The following is a 21,650-nucleotide window of genomic DNA, read 5'->3' on the forward strand; positions in this document are numbered from 1 at the left end:
TAAATACACACATACAATCATTAGAGCCTAATTTTTTAATCATTCCCCCACTAAATATCTTTATTTTAGGAATGACAAAATTTAATGCTTAATGTTTTTATATTTGTGTGTGATATTATGTATTTGCATTTGAATACTTATATATTTGTGTTTTAAATATTTTTTAATTGTATTTGTATTTGATTTGTATAATTTGAATTTATATTTTTATAATTATTCAATTGTATCTGTATAATTTTATATATGTGATTATTTATATAATCATATATATTTAATTGTGTTTCATATGTAAATTAATATTTAATAAAAAAATCAATAAAATTTAATTTAATATTAATAAAATATTTATTATTTCAATTTTTAGCATTTCAATTCATTTATATTTTTTAAATAATTTAAAATATATATAATTTTCATATATATAAAATAATAGTTAAAAATAAATAAAAATTCAATATATTTGATTAAATATGTACCATTTCTAAAATTTGATAATTATTATTATCCAATTTTAAGGTCATGGTCAAGCAAACACCAAATTGGTGTATGAGACCCCCTTGTTTGTGGGACAAGGGACCCAACTCTATGCAGTGATTGGCATAGATACCCCCTCTAGTTTTGAACTTGTGACCTCTTAAATAAAAACATATGCTCTTAAGCATTAAGCCCACTCAAACTATATTAAAATTCAGGTTAAAATTAAAATTATATATATATATATATATATATATATATATAATGTTTAAGAGCATGTGTTTCTTCTTAAGAGGTCGCAGGTTCAAACCAGACGGGGATAGAGTATGTATGCTTTTGTAGACTTAGCAGTCAAATCGTTGCGCGAAGGTGGGTCCCTTATGCCACAAACAAGGGAGTCTCATACAACCAATTTGGTGTCTGGCTTGGCTGTGACCTTAAAAATACATATTATTATTATTATTATTATTATTTGTTATTTAAATTTGATATATATTTTTAACATAGTTAATATGTTTTTTTGTTAGAATATATAATTGTGGTTAAAATTCAATTTATATAATTATATATTTTTTATATTTATATATTAATTTAATAACATTTAAATATATATTATATATTTGTTTAAAATGATATTTTATTATATATATATATATATATATATATATATATATATATAGACTTAGCTTAATTGGTTGAGTCTTCATCGTTAAGCACCTTTGTTATGAGAGCTCATGGGTTCAATTTTTTTGACAATTTTAGGATCAAGTTCCATGATTGAGCCAAGTGATCTCTTCAAGTAGATATGCTTGGTACAAATATTTTGTGAACATAGCGATCATCATCTCCCAGGTTCATGAACCGCTATATATATATACACATACAAAATATTTGAATTTCAATTATATAAATTATTGTGCCCATAGGAGCTCTAGAGATGTTGTAATGTCTTGTTTAATGTTTTGACTCTCAAAATAAAATAAAAATTTAATTTAATTAAAAAAACAAAACAAAACATAAAATTAATAATTAAACCAGCCAAGATCCATCTTAATCTTGGATCTACCGAGCATCGAGAGGGATCAAATCTCTAGAGATGAAAACCTCTTTAAGAGTGAAAAGAGAGTTGATCCCTCTCAGTGTTTAGTAGATCCAGTGTTAAGATGGATCTAGATTGGTTTTTACAGATAATATAACAATACTCAAATGTTTAACGTTTACATATATTTTTATATATATTTATATGAATATTTAAACATGATATCTTATATTTATGTGTATGTTTTTTATATTTCATTTAAATTTAATTATAAAAAAAATTGTTGGTCAAAAAGCTTCTATTAGATCATGCAAAGATTACAACATGGTTTTCTAGATTTCACTATTAGATTTTTTGGCTAGAAGAGAAACACAAAAACCCATTGCAAATTGCCAAAACCTACAGAAAACCTAAAAATGAAAAGACCGTAAGGCCCAAAATACCCCTAAGATCAAGATACAACCAATTGACATTAAGGAGTACAATGATGAGTTGGATTTGGATTATCTAGTTCATTGTCTAGCAAATCTAGAGGTTGAATTTCACCATGCACATGATATTCAATGTGATCCAATCTCCTTCAAAGTGCTCCAAACATTCTAACAATCTCATTTGGCCCCTTCATGTTCCATTAATTATGTTGCAGATCATTCATGAAGCCTATGATCTCATTGTAGTGATCATGGTGATTCTCTCCCAGTTGCTCTAAGAGATGAGTGATGTGTTGAATTTGAGAGTCCAAGAAGTTGAAGGGAGGAGGAAGCTCAACACGTCTAAGAGAAGCAGCCACCCCCTCCTCCATCTCCACTTCCACCCCACCTTCTCTCCCAAAACTCTCTACTTCCCCTTATTTCTCTTCCCTTTGTCCTCTAGGGTTGAGCCCTCTTCACGCTCGACCGCCCTTCTTGTTCATGATCACACCAATTCCAACCCACTAAAACTACCCCCGTACATCCAAGACTATGCGTAGACCCTACTACCGCACCAAGCCTTGATGCCCAATAGATGGATTTCGAAAATTCCTTATTAAAACCTTGCTTGAGAAGGGTAGCTTCCTGCTAGCACTGTCACCTCTGCCTTTGAAAAATCAACCACAAAATAAGGCTAGCATCCTCCTCTCCACAATTACAACCTTGACCCAAAGGATTTGACACTCGGCAAAGTGGGAATGTTGTTCTAGAAGCTTTTAGGGCAGGCCCAAATATTCAAAACTCCTAGGTCGAAGAGATATTTTGTAGGTGCTCGACACTACCTAGGAATTCCCACTCACTGCAAAAGAACTAAAACAAGGAGACACCCAACGCAAAACTCTAAGCACGACACAATTCCTACCCCTTGGCCTCTTATCTCCATTTTCTTCTAGGAGGCACAATATTTCTATACCAAATTCCGTAGTATCGCAAACCAATCTCACGACCCAAACACTTGCTATCAAATTCCAATTACAGTTGCAAAGGAACTTGAAGCCCTGGTGGCCAAGACATCCCTCACCCAGAAGTGGATGTAACAGGGTACAAACATAACTATAAAGCTTTACCCCTCAACTTAGTGAGGGTGATACAGTTTGAATATCAAAGGAATAGCCTAAAAGACTTACCAAAGAATTCGCAACAGAGCCCTAATATAGAAATACTTCATTAATTTCCCAATTTAAGAAGTGTCTCCTATGCGCTAGACCCAAACAATGGTAGAGAAATCTCCAGTGTTCGACTTCACCGAGATCCCTGACTTGGCGCGTCTGACCACCAATAGCACCACAAGGGATTCTTCACTTGCATTTAGAAACTCTATTACAAAGAACTAGAGATGAAGAAGCATGCACAAGTTGACAACCTACGCAACCCTTCACAACTTCCACAACCCTCTAGTATGCCCATAACCAAGCTATCAAATAGCATTATTGTGCTCGCCAACCCACATAAAAGGTTGTCACCCCTAATCTCAAAACTTCTATTCGCTCAATATTGCATGAAATTAACATGACACATGTCCCTTAAGTGAGTGAACGTTTGTTCAAAATTAGCATAAATACATTTTAATTCTAAATCTATCAAGAGCCAAAAAGAATCAAATATGGTTAAGTACAAACCTTTCTTCAAATTTTGTGAAGAAATTTACATAACCGTTGGTAAATCTGCACTTAAAATAAATCTACTAATTTATAAATAAATTTCATATTTTAATTATTAAAAAATATTTCTAAATTAAAATTAAAATTATCTATTTTTTAATTATTATATAATGATCGGTCATTAATTTATATATCTAATATTTTTAATGGCCATTTTTCTAAATGTGTTCTCGAATAGGTTTTTTTTTTTCCAAACGTGTTCTCATGGTATTAGAATCACTACACCACTTTCATGCTAGCAAGTTGTTGGAACATAAATAAATATTTTACATTCTCTCGCACTAAATAAATAAAGAGAAATTGGATTCATGATTGTCCCTGGAACCTGAGACACACACATTGGCCCTATTCATGGGTATAAATTTATAAATAGAGGAGTCATTTTTTATAAAAAATTGAAGCTGCATGTGGCTCTAAACACAACCTTTTCATTCTGTATTTAATCCTCACAACATTGTAACCCATATTTTATGCAAAATCTTAAACAACAAGTGGCAGCTAGCAGGGCCCTTTTAGAGTCTGAAAGCTCCTCACATTGAAAATGGTAGCTCTCTGCCTTAGGGAATGGCGACTGAAAATTGCGCACCCTTTTGGTGTGAACGTCAACGACTGAATCTGCACTTCAAATCGCCTTTTCCGCCTGAAAATGAAAATGAGAAACAAGAAGCTGCACACGTTTAATGTTATGTTAAACCGTAGGGAGGAAACTAGATTTCTTTTCAAAGTAAAAGTAGAGAAATCTTCTGTAAAAGTTAAATTCTGACCATCAAAATCCTGACTAATGCGAATAACAGTGGTGATATCCCTACAGATTTCTAGGGTGGCACAAGACCTACGGATATAGGCAGTTACTGTTTCTTACCCAACTTCATTCTATGGCCCTGATCTATTAGGGGCAGTAGTCCCTGATGATAGATTACATCTCTAAGTCCACTGCCGTTTAGTTCTATTTCAGTCAGAGTAAGGAAGGCCATTTTCAGACGTACTGCCTTCCAAATAAGGTGCTTCATAATAGGAAAATATCCTTACTCTGACTTCTATGCCTTCAACAGCCTTTCTTAGCTGCCATTTCTGAACTGTATGAGTAGGTGAGTACAACGAAGGCACCATTATATAATAATTGAATTTGTAACTGAACTTCCGATGAACGAAATCTGGTAAATAATAATCGGAAAGTTGAATAACAAGTATCAGGTGAATAATAATCGTAAAGCTGATGGTTATTCGACCGGATATAAGCGAGATAGTAGCGGGTAAGCTACGATTTAAACGAACACTGTTTCTCCTGTCACTATTGGCCAAGGCCGAGGAAACCGAGTAGTAAAAGTTATGTAAGGCAAGCTTATTATTTCAGTTGCCCCATCCAGTTCACACTAATTCGGCCTTTGGCAACCAACAACTTCTTAGTTTAAATTGAAAAGGATACCATCTTGTATTAATGCGCAGACACGGAATTTTAACGTCTAGGCAGGGCCGATAAACTATGTCTGCGTGAGAAGCTAACAAGAGCGTTGTCCATATATCCCACATTCACAACCACGACCACCTGTCATCTCCCCTGTCAGAATGTGCCACTTGGCATGCATCATTTGGTTTCGATGCTTTCAAGATTCCCCACTTGGCAGCCTTCCGTTGGCTGACACATGGCGTATCAGGACGTGATGGTTTCAAGATTCGACACTTGGCAACCATCCGTTCGCTGACACTTGCCTATCGGGGACGTGCCACTTGGAAGTCATCCGTTGGCTGAGATATAGCCTATCCGGACGTGCGATGTGGCAGCGGGCCGTTGTTAGATCTGGGCCGTTGGGTATCGGCAGATTTGGGCCGTCGGATCGTAGAAAAACTGGGCCATTGGATCGCGGAAGATCTGGGCCGTCGGATATTGAAAGATCTAGGCCGTCGGATCGCCGAAGATCTGAGCCGTCGGATCCGAAAGATCTGGGTCGTCTAATCGCGGCAGATCTGGATCGTCGGATCATTGAAGATCTGAGCCGTCGGATATTGGCATATCTGGTCCGTCGAATCAAGAAAGATCTGGGCCGTCGGATTGCGGCAGATCTGGACCATCAAATCGAGGCAGATCTGGGCCATCGAATTGTGGCAGATCTGGACCGTCAGATCGAGGTAGATCTGGGCCGTCAGATCGCGGAAGATCTAGGCCGTCGGATATCGACAGATCTGGTCCGTCGGATCACGGAAGATCTAGGCCGTCTGATTGCTGAAGATTTGGACCGTCGGATTGCGGCAAATCTGGGCCATCGGATCACGGCAAATCTGGGCTGTTGGATCGCGACAGATCTGGGCCGTCGGATTGGGAATGATCTCGGCCGTCGGATATCGGAAGATCTGGGCCGTCAGATCGCGGCAGATCTGGACCATCAAATTTTGGAAGATCTGGGCCGTCAGATCGCGACAGATCTAGACCGTCAGATTTCGGCAGATCTGGACCGTCGAATTTGGGCAGATCTGGGCCGTCGAATCAGGAATGATCTGGGTCGTCGGATTTTGCACCATCTGGGCCGATCGCAGCCGTCAACTTTATAACGCATTGCAGCACAAGAACCCTAAATCTAAACATTTAATGTGGCGACATATGGCACTGCTAGCCTAGATCGAGGCCATAGATATAACATGTGTCAATACCAGAAGTCCCAGATCTGGCAAGATGTGGCCTCATCCGAGCCATACACATTTCCATTGGACTAACAACACGTGGCAGCATCAAGCCCTAAAACTGGACTATCATCTCGCGAATCGTTGTTCGTATGTTATGTTATTTTCTAATCTATTCATTCATTGAGCAACAACTTTCACTGGATGTGGACAATCTACCCATTTTGTGAACAGCGGGCGAACTGGATGCGTTGCCATACTTCGCTTCACTGATTTTCCATCGATATAAAAATGCCTCGGTTTGTTCATTGGCGACAGTGAAGAATTTGTTGTCGGCGGCGGCTTTACAGAATCGATATCACTCTCAACACATTTATGAAAAAGCAGTAACAGCTTCAATGGAAATGGTGCAGCGGCGGCTTTACAGAATCGATACCACTCTCAACACATTTATGAAAAAGCAGTAACAGCTTCAATGGAAATGGTGGGCATAATGTTGCAGCGGCTGTTGCCCCCTGAAGTAAAGAGGAGATGTGAACGATAAAGCAAACCACATGGAGAACATGGCCGACTGTTCTCGACCCAAAATTGCCCAAATTGAGGAGGTTACATTGGAATGGAAGGCTTAGGGTATTATACTCATTCATTGATATAATGATTTTATGGAAATCCATTCTACGAATTAGTATAATATAGGATTCATTGATATAATGATTTTATGGAAATCCATTCTACGAATTAGTATAATATAAAGCATTTTCCATTACAATATATTAAACTCTAATATATTTATTTAAAATATTTAAATTAAAAATAAATAAATAAATTCACAAAAATACAATTTTTTATTTATAAGATAAAGGATCCAAAGTTTGATGGCTACTCTCACTTTAATCAATGTGTAAAAAAAAAAAAAAAAAAATCACGAGACCCCTCACCTCCATCATCTTTACTTTCCTCGCCAATGTGGAGCTCTAACTCTCCCTCTCCTATCTCTCATTCCCTTATCATCCAAACACTTTATGTAGGTCTCTCCCTCATCATCAATATTTCACTAAAGCCCTAATAAATTTTTTCTTATCTGAAAGGGTTTTCAATAAGGATATAACAAGTCAAATTAAATCTCGACTTGAATAATACCTTTATAGGGCCAACTCGACCCTCTAGTATCTAATATTAATGGCTATATTAAAGGTTGATGGTGTTGTATTTCTCCTATGCTTCCTTTGTTACTCCTCTCGATAACTCAAGCCTACTCGAGGTAGTCTCTTTTCATTTTTCCGTCCATCTCTCCAAGCTCTTGGTCGTTTTTCTACATTGGTCTCTTCATGGATCATTATCTTGACTACGACCAAATTAAGAAGATGGACCCTTAGTCAACAACCATGCTTATCCTACAAGACATTGGGTGTTAAGTGGTCAATTGTAGCTACATGGTCACATTAAAATCTGGAGAATATCTATTGATGCATCCCCTGATGATGGACTCACTTGGTAGTCCGAAACGTTGGGTTCACAAAACTCTATAACAGGTCATTCCTCCTCTATCTAAACCTATTACTCTATCTGCTCTTTTGTCCTCACTAATCTTGCCTAGAATAGTCACCTCTCTTATATTCACTCAATAAGGCCACCCTAGTGTTTCCACCTCCTTTCTCTTGCCCTTTATACATCTAACCTAGCATCTTCACCTCCTTCATCCTTGATTATTACATGCCTATCTAGAATAGGGAGTGCATTATGTGGTTCAACCCAACACTAGATTCATGTGTAACTTGCCCAATGACAAAATAATACCTCTCAATTACTACTTTAATGTGATGAACATTTCCTCGTAATACCCTTCACATTATCATAAATTTAGGGCCTTGCTAGGATGTCTAACACTTAGGTGGGTTCCTTGGGTTCTTTTCATCCCTTGTTCAACTACATCGATGAAATAACAAAATAATTATATATATATATATATATATATATACACAGATTATATATATATATATATATATATATACACATACACACAGCGAGAATGTGGAAATTCGTTAGTATCACAAAATGGAGATAAGTGATTATTGTAGTATTTAAAGACGGTGATTTGGGATTTTAATAGTTATTGGGATAAATTTATTTGGAGTTTTTCTGTTTTTAAATAGGTTATATTCCACATCTGGAATATGTTATTGTTAAGGATTATGGTTCTGCATTGATGTAATTTTGTAATTGCAGAGAAAATGGTGGAAACGACACTCTGCTTTGTTTTAATCAAAGCCTGAAAAATGACAGAACACACATACAAACAATTATTTTTAGTAATTGGGATTTTCTAACATATTTTTTTAATGTAATTTGTCCAGAATCCAGCAAGACTTTGCTGGAATTACAAGCTTGAATTGTGAACTTTCAAGCAATTTAAATATCCCAAGAATTTTTCAAAACAGTGGATTTATATATACAGAAAAAAAAAAAAACTAATTTTCAGATAATATAGAGCAAAAAAATTCAGAGTAAAAAACTAATTTAAACAACAACAAAAACAAAAATTATGATTATGACTAGACCAAAAACATTTCACAAAATTCCAGCCAACTGATTTAAACAACAAAAAAAATTATTCTTATGACTAGACCAAAAACATTTCACAAAATTCCAGCCAAATACTCCAAAATATGTAACGGTCACAGAGGGGTTATTTATTTTACCTTGGCACCTTTTGCAGCCTTTATGATGACATATGCAACACGATCACCCACAGTTGGAGCAGTTGCAACATCCCTCTGTAAACCAGGGGCAACATGAAATCAAAAATGCAGATATATTTTTCTTTCCAATGCTGCTCTTATATTATAAGTTCATTCAAAAAATACATGGGCAATCAAACTGTCAAATAAAAATAGAGTGAATAACATAGGCATGAACAAAATTGTTTCCATTTGCGGGGGAGGAATCAGCAGTCAAACATTATAAGTTCATTCATTCAAAAAATACATGGGCAATCAAACTGTCAAATAAAAATAGAGTAAATAACATACGCATGAACAAAACTGTTTCCATTTGGGGGGGAGGAATCGGCAGTCAAACTGTCAAATAAAATACCATACGCATGAACAATTGTTTCCATTTGCGGGCCGATAGACAGTCTCGTTGACAGGGAGGGGGTCGACAGCCAGTAAGTAGTGCCAGAAAGTCCACTAATAACCAGTCGTCCACATAGCTAGGAGGTGGTGTCTTTGACAGGAGGAGGTCGCCAATAAGGAGGGAGGCGGTCATCGATAGACAGTATCATTAGGCGCTTCGGGTGCTTATGGATAAACTAAGTAAACTGGCGGCTACCTATGCCCCCAAAAAAGGCTAGGGACTTCATCGACTGGATTACCGGGTTATTACTCTACCTCCATTACCTACGCCCACAGAACTATCCTAATGTGTCGAATATCATACGCATGAACAACTGTTTCCATTTGCGGGAAATTCCTCCCCACAGAACTATCCTAATGTGTCGAATAATACTGTAAATGGGGAAAGCATGAACAACTGTTTCCATTTGCGGGAAATTCCTCTGTGTCGAATAATACTGTAAATGGGGAAAGAAGAGTCAATTTATTTTTTCCATAATCTATATTGTTTATACTAATAATGATGATAAATTTAGATTACTAATTTTTTTATTATTTTATATTGAAAAAGTTTTAATAGAAATATTTATAAATCATCATAATATTAATGAATTAAAATATTCAATTTATTTTTTCCATAATCTATATTGTTTATACTAATAATGATGATAAATTTAGATTACTAATTTTTTTTTTTATTTTATATTGAAAAAGTTTTAATAGAAATATTTATAAATCATCATAATATTAATGAATTAAAATATTATAAAAAGTATTTTGAAACTATAGTTGAATAATTAATTAATGTTAAAATAATAAATGGTACAATTTATTTAATATCGCATTTTATAATAAATTTTAGGTTTATTTTAATAATATTATTTTTTTAATACTACAATTTTAAATTATTTAAAATAAAATTAATAAGCTGTATATAATAATTTAATTTACTTTTATTATTTATTTTTAATTTTATCTTAATTTTCTTTGATGATCTGATGCTGACGCCAATTGTCATTTCATACATAAATGTATTAAGAAATATTTTCAACTCTAGTATCCATGTAGGGCCGTTAAAATCTGGAAAGTGTGAGATCATCTGTGGGGTCTCCGCCGCAGATCCTGGTTTTCGATTAGAAAGGGGCTTTCTGTGATGTTTATCAGGCATGCTCGATATGCAGTATCGGCATTGCTAAACATTGAAAATGGAGCTGGAGCGCGGGTATTTAGAATTTGTAACAACCATCTAAATTGAACTATTAATAAAATTTTAAAACTTTATAATATATATATATACATTAAATTTTATTAAATATATAATTAGACTTTATAAATATAAATTTATAAAATACATCATTTAAAGTTTATAACATATATTAAATGAAATGTTATAAGTAAATATCATTTAAAGTTTATAACATATATTAAATGAAATGTTATAAGTAAATATCATTTAAAGTTTTAACATATTTAATGGAATGTTATAAGTAAATATCCTTTAAAGTTTATAACATATATTAAATGAAATGTTATAAGTAAATATCATTTAAAGTTTTAACATATATTTAAAGAATGTTATAAATATATGTAGTTAAAGTTTATAACTTAGGCAATGAAGTGTCATAAAGGATATCATTTAAAATGGGAACGTATAAAATATAACAGGACTCGTGAAATGTTATGTGTTAATCCACCTTAACCGTCACTGAGACCATTAAATGATGGAGCGCCCAACCAGCTTAGAAGTAATTAGCAGAGCGGCGCTGCCAGGTCGAGTTATGAATGAATTGAAGTGCATGCAGAGAGGTGTCAAGGGGGAGAAGGGCGGTGGCCGGAAGCAGGAGGGTGGCCACCGCCGAGCCTGCCTATTTATACTGCCATTCTGGACCGAACCAGGGGAGAAAATACTGGAGAAAAGGGAGAAGAGGGACGCATAATTTCACCGGAGTCAGTTGGGAGAAGAGGGACTATCCATTGAAGAGCTTTGAGTGGTCTGAGGCTTTGGACACGGAGGGACAGAGAGCTTCTGTGGAGAAGCTTTCTGGATTGAGCAGCTAGGTTTGCTCAGTCCGGTTGGGAGGTATTGGCCTCTCGAAAATTGAATCAAATTAACCACAGCATCACCAGCAGCAAATTTACCATACAGGAGCAGGATTAGCAGCAGTTAAGGTATGTACCGATTTAAATGTTCAGGTTTCTGTATTTCAGCTTTACTTCTGTGTTTTAATGTCTATTACAGAATTTTCGCAATCACGACTGCAATAAGGACAGGACATCAATGTAAATAGGCAGTCTTCGCATATAAATGGTCTCTCGCATATATTGAACAGCTCGGTGGTGCGGTCTTATCTGTGGTGCGGTTATATATTAAACAGTTAGGTCTTATCTGTGGTGCGGTTATATATTAAACAGTAGCTCGGAGAGGTTATATATAACAGTCTCGCATATATAAAACAGTCTCTCGGTTACATAAAACAGTCTCGCAGATATTGAACGGTGCGGTTATATATTGAATGGTATCTCGCATATATTGAACGGTGCGGTTATATTAAATGGTCTCTCGCATATATCGAACAGCTCGGTGGTGCGGTCTTATCTGTGGTGTGGTTATATATTAAACAGTTCGGTTATATTGAACGGTGCGGTTATATATTGAATGGTCTCTCGCATATATTGAACGGTGCGGTTATATAATAATAATTTCATATTTTAATTATTAAAAAATAATTCTAAATCAAAATTATAATTATCTATTTTTTAATTATTATATAATGATCGGTCATTAATTTATATATCTAATATTTTTAATGGCCATTTTTCTAAATGTGTTCTCGAATAGGTTTTTCTTTTTCCTAAACGTGTTCTCATGGTACTAGAAGCACTACACCACTTTCATGCTAGCAAGTTGTTGGAACATAAATAAATATTTTACATTCTCTCGCACTAAATAAATAAAGAGAAATTGGATTCATGATTGTCCCTGGAACCTTAGACACACACAGAATAATTATACTTTGGCCCTATTCATGGGTATAAATTTATAAATACAGGAGGAATATTTTCTAAAAATTTGAAGCTGCATGTGGCTCTAAACGCAACCTTTTCATTCTGTATTTAATCCTCACAACATTGTAACCAAGTTTTATGCAAAATCTTAAACAACGACTGCCAGCTAGCAGGGCCCTTTTAGAGTCTGAAAGCTCCTCACATTGAAAATAGCCGCTCTTTGCCTTTGAGAATGGCGACTGAAAATTGCACACCTTTTGGTGTGAACGTCAACGACTGAATCTGCACTTCAAATCGCCTTTTCCGCCTGAAAATGAGAAACAAGAAGCTGCACACGTTTAATGTTATGTTAAACCGTCGGGAGGAAACTAGATTTCTTTTCAAAGTAAAAGTAGAGAAATCTTCTGTAAACGTTAAATTCTGACCATCAAAATCCTGACTAATGCGAATAACAGTGGTGATATCCCTACAGATTTCTAGGGTGGCACAAGACCTACGGATATAGGCAGTTACTGTTTCTTACCCAACTTCATTCTATGGCCCTGATCTATTAGGGGCAGTAGTCCCTGATGATAGATTACATCTCTAAGTCCACTGCCGTTTAGTTCTATTTCAGTCAGAGTAAGGAAGGCCATTTTCAGACATACTGCCTTCCAAATAAGGTGCTTCATAATAGGCAAATATCCTTACTCTGACTTCTATGCCTTCAACAGCCTTTCTTAGCTGCCATTTCTGAACTGTATGAGTAGGTGAGTACAACGAAGGCACCATTATATAATAATTGAATTTGTAACTGAACTTCCGATGAACGAAATCTGGTAAATAATAATCGGAAAGCTGAATAACAAGTATCAGGTGAATAATAATCGTAAAGCTGATGATTATTCGACCGGATATAAGCGAGATAGTAGCGGGTAAGCTACGATTTAAACGAGCACTGTTTCTCCTGTCACTATTGGCCAAGGCCGAGGAAACCGAGTAGTAAAAGTTATGTAAGGCAAGCTTATTATTTCAGTTGCCCCATCCAGTTCACACTAATTCGGCCTTTGGCAATCGACAACTTCTTAGTTTAAATTGAAAAGGATACCATCTTGTATTAATGCGCAGACACGGAATTTTAACGTCTAGGCAGGGCCGATAAACTATGTCTGCGTGAGAAGCTTACAAGAGCGTTTTCCATATATCCCACATTCACAACCACGACCACCTGTCATCTCCCCTGTCAGAATGTGCCACTTGGCATGCATCATTTGGTTTCGATGCTTTCAAGATTCCCCACTTGGAACCCTTCCGTTGGCTGACACATGGCCTATCAAGACGTGATGGTTTCAAGATTCGACACTTGGCAACCATCCGTTCGCTGACACTTGCCTATCGGGGACGTGCCACTTGGAAGTCATCCGTTGGCTGAGATATAGCCTATCCGGACGTGCGATGTGGCAGCGGGCCGTTGTTAGATCTGGGCCGTTGGATATCGGCAGATCTGGGCCGTCGGATCGTAGAAAATCTGGGCCATTGGATCGCGGAAGATCTGGGCCGTCGGATATTGAAAGATCTAGGCCGTCGGATCGCCGAAGATCTGAGCCGTCGGATCCGGAAGATCTGGGTCGTCTAATCGCGGCAGATCTGGATCGTCGGATCATTGAAGATCTGAGCCGTCGGATATTGGCATATCTGGTCCGTCGGATCAAGAAAGATCTGGGCCGTCGGATTGCGGCAGATCTGGACCATCAAATCGAGGCAGATCTGGGCCATCGAATTGTGGCAGATCTGGACCGTCAGATCGAGGCAGATCTGGGCCATCAGATCGCGGAAGATCTAGGCCGTCGGATATCGACAGATCTGGTCCGTCAGATCACGGAAGATCTAGGCCGTCTGATTGCGGAAGATTTGGACCGTCGGATCGCGGCAAATCTGGGCCATCGGATCACGGCAAATCTGGGTCGTTGGATCGCGACAGATCTGGGCCGTCGGATTGGGAATGATCTCGGCCGTCGGATATCGGAAGATCTGGGCCGTCAGATCGCGGCAGATCTGGACCGTCAAATTTTGGAAGATCTGGGCCGTGAGATCGCGACAGATCTGGACCGTCAGATTTCGGCAGATCTGGACCGTCGAATTTGGGCAGATCTGGGCCGTCGAATCAGGAATGATCTGGGTCGTCGGATTTTGCACCATCTGGGCCGATCGCAGCCGTCAACTTTATAACGCATTGCAGCACAAGAACCCTAAATCTAAACATTTAATGTGGCGAAATATGGCACTGCTAGCCTAGATCGAGGCCATAGATATAACATGTGTCAATACCAGAAGTCCCAGATCTGGCAAGACGTGGCCTCATCCGAGCCATACACATTTCCATTGGACTAACAACACGTGGCAGCATCAAGCCCTAAAACTGGACTATCATCTCGCGAATCGTTGTTCGTATGTTATGTTATTTTCTAATCTATTCATTCATTGAGCAGCAACTTTCACTGGATGTGGACAATCTACCCATTTTGTGAACAGCGGGCGGACTGGATGCGTTGCCATACTTCGCTTCACTGATTTTCCATCGATATAAAAATGCCTCGGTTTGTTCATTGGCGACAGTGAAGAATTTGTTGTCGGCGGCGGCTTTACAGAATCGATATCACTCTCAACACATTTATGAAAAAGCAGTAACAGCTTCAATGGAAATGGTGCGGCGGCGGCTTTACAGAATCGATACCACTCTCAACACATTTATGAAAAAGCAGTAACAGCTTCAATGGAAATGGTGGGCATAATGTTGCAGCGGTTGTTGCCCCCTGAAGTAAAGAGGAGATGCGAACGATAAAGCAAACCACATGGAGAACATGGCCGACTGTTCTCGACCCAAAATTGCCCAAATTGAGGAGGTTACATTGGAATGGAAGGCTTAGGGTATTATACTCATTCATTGATATAATGATTTTATGGAAATCCATTCTACGAATTAGTATAATATAGGATTCATTGATATAATGATTTTATGGAAATCCATTCTACGAATTAGTATAATATAAAGCATTTTCCATTACAATATATTAAACTCTAATATATTTATTTAAAATATTTAAATTAAAAATAAATAAATAAATTCACAAAAATACAATTTTTTATTTATAAGATAAAGGATCCAAAGTTTGATGGCTACTCTCACTTTAATCAATGTGTAAAAAAAAAAAAAAAAAATCACGAGACCCCTCACCTCCATCATCTTTACTTTCCTCGCCAATGTGGAGACCTCCTCGACCATCTCGAATCCGATCCTCCAAACATGATCTGCTCACAAAGAAGGGCCAGCCTGCATATGTATGTAATAAATCCAATGGAGTAATGTTATGTAACTCAGGTAAGTATCTTTGTTCTTCTCAACCAGCGTGGTGGAGCTCTAACTCTCCCTCTCCTATCTCTCATTCCCTTATCATCCAAACACTTTATGTAGGTCTCTCCCTCATCATCAATATTTCACTAAAGCCCTAATAAATTTTTTCTTATCTGAAAGGGTTTTCAATAAGGATATAACAAGTCAAATTAAATCTCGACTTGAATAATACCTTTATAGGGCCAACTCGACCCTCTAGTATCTAATATTAATGGCTATATTAAAGGTTGATGGTGTTGTATTTCTCCTATGCTTCCTTTGTTACTCCTCTCGATAACTCAAGCCTACTCGAGGTAGTCTCTTTTCATTTTTCCGTCCATCTCTCCAAGATCTTGGTCGTTTTTCTACTTTGGTCATTTGATTGGTCTCTTCATGGATCATTATCTTGAGTACGACCAAATTAAGAAGATGGAATCTTAGTCAACAACCACTCCTACAAGACATTGGGTGTTAAGTGGTCAATTGTAGCTACATGGTCACATTAAAATCTGGAGAATATCTATTGATGCATCCCCTAATGATGGACTCACTTGGTAGTCCAAAACGTTGGGTTCACAAAACTCTATAACAGGTCATTCCTCCTCTATCTAAACCTATTACTCTATCTGCTCTTTTGTCCTCACTAATCTTGCCTAGAATAGTCACCTCTCTTCTCTTCACTCAATAAGGCCACCCTAGTGTTTCCACCTCCTTTCTCTGGCCCTTTATACATCTAACCTAGCATTTTCACCTACTTCATCCTTGATTCCTATGTGCCTATCTAGAATAAGAAGTGCATTATGTGGTTCAACCCAACACTAGATTCATGTGTAACTTGCCCAATGACAAAATAATACCTCTCAATTACTATTTTAATGTGATGAACATTTCCTTGTAATACCCTTCACATTATCATAAATTTGGGGCCTTGCTACGATGTATAACACTTAGGTGGGGTCCTTGGGTTCTTTTCATCCCTTGTTCAACTACATCGATGAAATAACAAAATAATTATATATATATATATATATATATATATATATATATATATATATATATACACAGATATATATATATATATATAAACATACACACAGCGAGAATGTGGAAATTCGTTAGTATCACAAAATGGAGATAAGTGATTATTGTAGTATTTAAAGACGGTGATTTGGGATTTTAATAGTTATTGGGATAAATTTATTTGGAGTTTTTCTGTTTTTAAATAGGTTATATTCCACATCTGGAATATGTTATTGTTAAGGATTATGGTTCTGCATTGATGTAATTTTGTAATTGCAGAGAAAATGGTGGAAACGACACTCTGCTTTGTTTTAATCAAAGCCTGAAAAATGACAGAACACACATACAAACAATAATTTTTAGTAATTGGGATTTTCTAACATATTTTTTTAATGTAATTTGTCCAGAATCCAGCAAGGCTTTGCTGGAATTACAAGCTTGAATTGTGAACTTTCAAGCAATTTAAATATCCCAAGAATTTTTCAAAACAGTGGATTTATATATACAGAAAAAAAACTAATTTTCAGATAATATAGAGCAAAAAAATTCAGAGTAAAAAACTGATTTAAACAACAACAAAAACAAAAATTATGATTATGACTAGACCAAAAACATTTCACAAAATTCCAGCCAACTGATTTAAACAACAAAAAAAATTATGCTTATGACTAGACCAAAAACATTTCACAAAATTCCAGCCAAATACTCCAAAATATGTAACGGTCACAGAGGGGTTATTTATTTTACCTTGGCACCTTTTGCAGCCTTTATGATGACATATGCAACACGATCACCCACAGTTGGAGCAGTTGCAACATCCCTCTGTAAACCAGGGGCAACATGAAATCAAAAATGCAGATATATTTTTCTTTCCAATGCTGCTCTTATATTATAAGTTCATTCAAAAAATACATGGGCAATCAAACTGTCAAATAAAAATAGAGTGAATAACATAGGCATGAACAAAATTGTTTCCATTTGCGGGGGAGGAATCAGCAGTCAAACATTATAAGTTCATTCATTCAAAAAATACATGGGCAATCAAACTGTCAAATAAAAATAGAGTAAATAACATACGCATGAACAAAACTGTTTCCATTTGGGGGGAGGAATCGGCAGTCAAACTGTCAAATAAAATACCATACGCATGAACAACTGTTTCCATTTGCGGGCCGATAGACAGTCTCGTTGACAGGGAGGGGGTCGACAGCCAGTAAGTAGTGCCAGAAAGTCCACTAATAACCAGTCGTCCACATAGCCAGGAGGTGGTGTCTTTGACAGGAGGAGGTCGCCAATAAGGAGGGAGGCGGTCATCGATAGACAGTATCATTAGGCGCTTCGGGTGCTTATGGATAAACTAAGTAAACTGGCGGCTACCTATGCCCCCAAAAAAGGCTAGGGACTTCATCGACTGGATTACCGGGTTATTACTCTACCTCCATTACCTACGCCCACAGAACTATCCTAATGTGTCGAATACCATACGCATGAACAACTGTTTCCATTTGCGGGAAATTCCTCCCCACAGAACTATCCTAATGTGTCGAATAATACTGTAAATGGGGAAAGCATGAACAACTGTTTCCATTTGCGGGAAATTCCTCTGTGTCGAATAATACTGTAAATGGGGAAAGAAGAGTCAATTTATTTTTTCCATAATCTATATTGTTTATACTAATAATGATGATAAATTTAGATTACTAATTTTTTTATTTATTTTATATTGAAAAAGTTTTAATAGAAATATTTATAAATCATCATAATATTAATGAATTAAAATATTCAATTTATTTTTTCCATAATCTATATTGTTTATACTAATAATGATGATAAATTTAGATTACTAATTTTTTTTATTATTTTATATTGAAAAAGTTTTAATAGAAATATTTATAAATCATCATAATATTAATGAATTAAAATATTATAAAAAGTATTTTGAAACTATAGTTGAATAATTAATTAATGTTAAAATAATAAATGGTACAATTTATTTAATATCGCATTTTATAATAAATTTTAGGTTTATTTTAATAATATTATTTTTTTAATACTACAATTTTAAATTATTTAAAATAAAATTAATAAGCTGTATATAATAATTTAATTTACTTTTATTATTTATTTTTAATTTTATCTTAATTTTCTTTGATGATCTGATGCTGACGCCAATTGTCATTTCATACATAAATGTATTAAGAAATATTTTCAACTCTAGTATCCATGTAGGGCCGTTAAAATCTGGAAAGTGTGAGATCATCTGTGGGGTCTCCGCCGCAGATCCTGGTTTTCGATTAGAAAGGGGCTTTCTGTGATGTTTATCAGGCATGCGCGATATGCAGTATCGGCATTGCTAAACATTGAAAATGGAGCTGGAGCGCGGGTATTTAGAATTTGTAACAACCATCTAAATTGAACTATTAATAAAATTTTAAAACTTTATAATCTATATATATAATATATATATATATACATTAAATTTTATTAAATATATAATTAGACTTTATAAATATAAATTTATAAAATACATCATTTAAAGTTTATAACATATATTAAATGAAATGTTATAAGTAAATATCATTTAAAGTTTATAACATATATTAAATGAAATGTTATAAGTAAATATCATTTAAAGTTTTAACATATTTAATGGAATGTTAATAGTAATCTTTATCCTTTAAAGTTTATAACATATATTAAATGAAATGTTATAAGTAAATATCATTAAAGTTTTAACATATATTTAATGAAATGTTATAAATATATGTAGTTAAAGTTTATAACTTAGGCAATGAAGTGTCATAAAGGATATCATTTAAAATGGGAACGTATAAAATATAACAGGACTCGTGAAATGTTATGTGTTAATCCACCTGAACCGTCACTGAGACCATTAAATGATGGAGCGCCCAACCAGCTTAGAAGTAATTAGCAGAGCGGCGCTGCCAGGTCGAGTTATGAATGAATTGAAGTGCATGCAGAGAGGTGTCAAGGGGGAGAAGGGCGGTGGCCGGAAGCAGGAGGGTGGCCACCGCCGAGCCTGCCTATTTATACCGCCATTCTGGACCGAACCAGGGGAGAAAATACTGGAGAAAAGGGAGAAGAGGGAGGCATAATTTCACCGGAGTCAGTTGGGAGAAGAGGGACTATCCATTGAAGAGCTTTGAGTGGTCTGAGGCTTTGGACACGGAGGGACAGAGAGCTTCTGTGGAGAAGCTTTCTGGATTGAGCAGCTAGGTTTGCTCAGTCCGGTTGGGAGGTATTGGCCTCTCGAAAATTGAATCAAATTAACCACAGCATCACCAGCAGCAAATTTACCAGACAGGAGCAGGATTAGCAGCAGTTAAGGTATGTACCGATTTAAATGTTCAGGTTTCTATATTTCAGCTTTACTTCTGTGTTTTAATGTCTATTACAGAATTTTCGCAGTCACGACTGCAATAAGGACAGGACATCAATGTAAATAGGCAGTCTTCGCATATAAATGGTCTCTCGCATATATTGAACAGCTCGGTGGTGCGGTCTTATCTGTGGTGCGGTTATATATTAAACAGTTAGGTCTTATATGTGGTGCGGTTATATATTAAACAGTAGCTCGGAGAGGTTATATATAACAGTCTCGCATATATAAAACAGTCTCTCGGTTATATAAAACAGTCTCGCAGATATTGAACGGTGCGGTTATATATTGAATGGTATCTCGCATATATTGAACGGTGCGGTTATATTAAATGGTCTCTCGCATATATCGAACAGCTCGGTGGTGCGGTCTTATCTGTGGTGCGGTTATATATTAAACAGTTCGGTTATATTGAACGGTGCGGTTATATATTGAATGGTCTCTCGCATATATTGAACGGTGCGGTTATATAATAATAATTTCATATTTTAATTATTAAAAAATAATTCTAAATCAAAATTATAATTATCTATTTTTTAATTATTATATAATGATCGGTCATTAATTTATATATCTAATATTTTTAATGGCCATTTTTCTAAATGTGTTCTCGAATAGGTTTTTCTTTTTCCTAAACGTGTTCTCATGGTACTAGAAGCACTACACCACTTTCATGCTAGCAAGTTGTTGGAGCATAAATAAATATTTTATATTCTCTCAAACTAAATAAATAAAGAGAAATTGGATTCATGATTTTCCCTGGAACCTGAGACACACACATTGGCCCTATTCATGGGTATAAATTTATAAATAGAGGAGTCATTTTTTATAAAAAATTGAAGCTGCATGTGGCTCTAAACACAACCTTTTCATTCTGTGTTTAATCCTCACAACATTGTAACCATATTTTATGCAAAATATTGAACAAAAAGTGCCAGCTACGAGGGCCCTTTTAGAGTCTGAAAGCAACGCCTCACATTGAAAATGGCAGCTCTCTCTGCCTTCGAGAAAGGCGACTGAAAATTGCACACCCTTTTGTGAACGTCAACGACTGAATGTGCACTTCAAATCGCCTTTTCAGCCTGAAAATGAAAATGAGAAACAAGAAGCTGCACACGTTTAATATTATGTTAAACCGTCGGGAGGAAACTAGATTCCTTTTCAAAGTAAAAGTAGAGAAATCTTCTGTAAAAGTTAAATTCTGACCATCAAAATCCTGACTAATGCGAATAACAGTGGTGATATCCCTACAGATTTCTAGGGTGGCACAAGACCTACGGATATAGGCAGTTACTGTTTCTTACCCAACTTCATTCTATGGCCCTGATCTATTAGGGGCAGTAGTCCCTGATGATAGATTACATCTCTAAGTCCACTGCCGTTTAGTTCTATTTCAGTCAGAGTAAGGAAGGCCATTTTCAGACGTACTGCCTTCCAAATAAGGTGCTTCATAATAGGCAAATATCCTTACTCTGACTTCT

This window comes from Pinus tabuliformis, chromosome 1_1 (genome assembly GCF_031772625.1).
Source record: "Pinus tabuliformis cultivar Carrire ecotype Pingquan chromosome 1_1, CPIR1, whole genome shotgun sequence".
NCBI classification, from domain to species: domain Eukaryota; kingdom Viridiplantae; phylum Streptophyta; class Pinopsida; order Pinales; family Pinaceae; genus Pinus; species Pinus tabuliformis.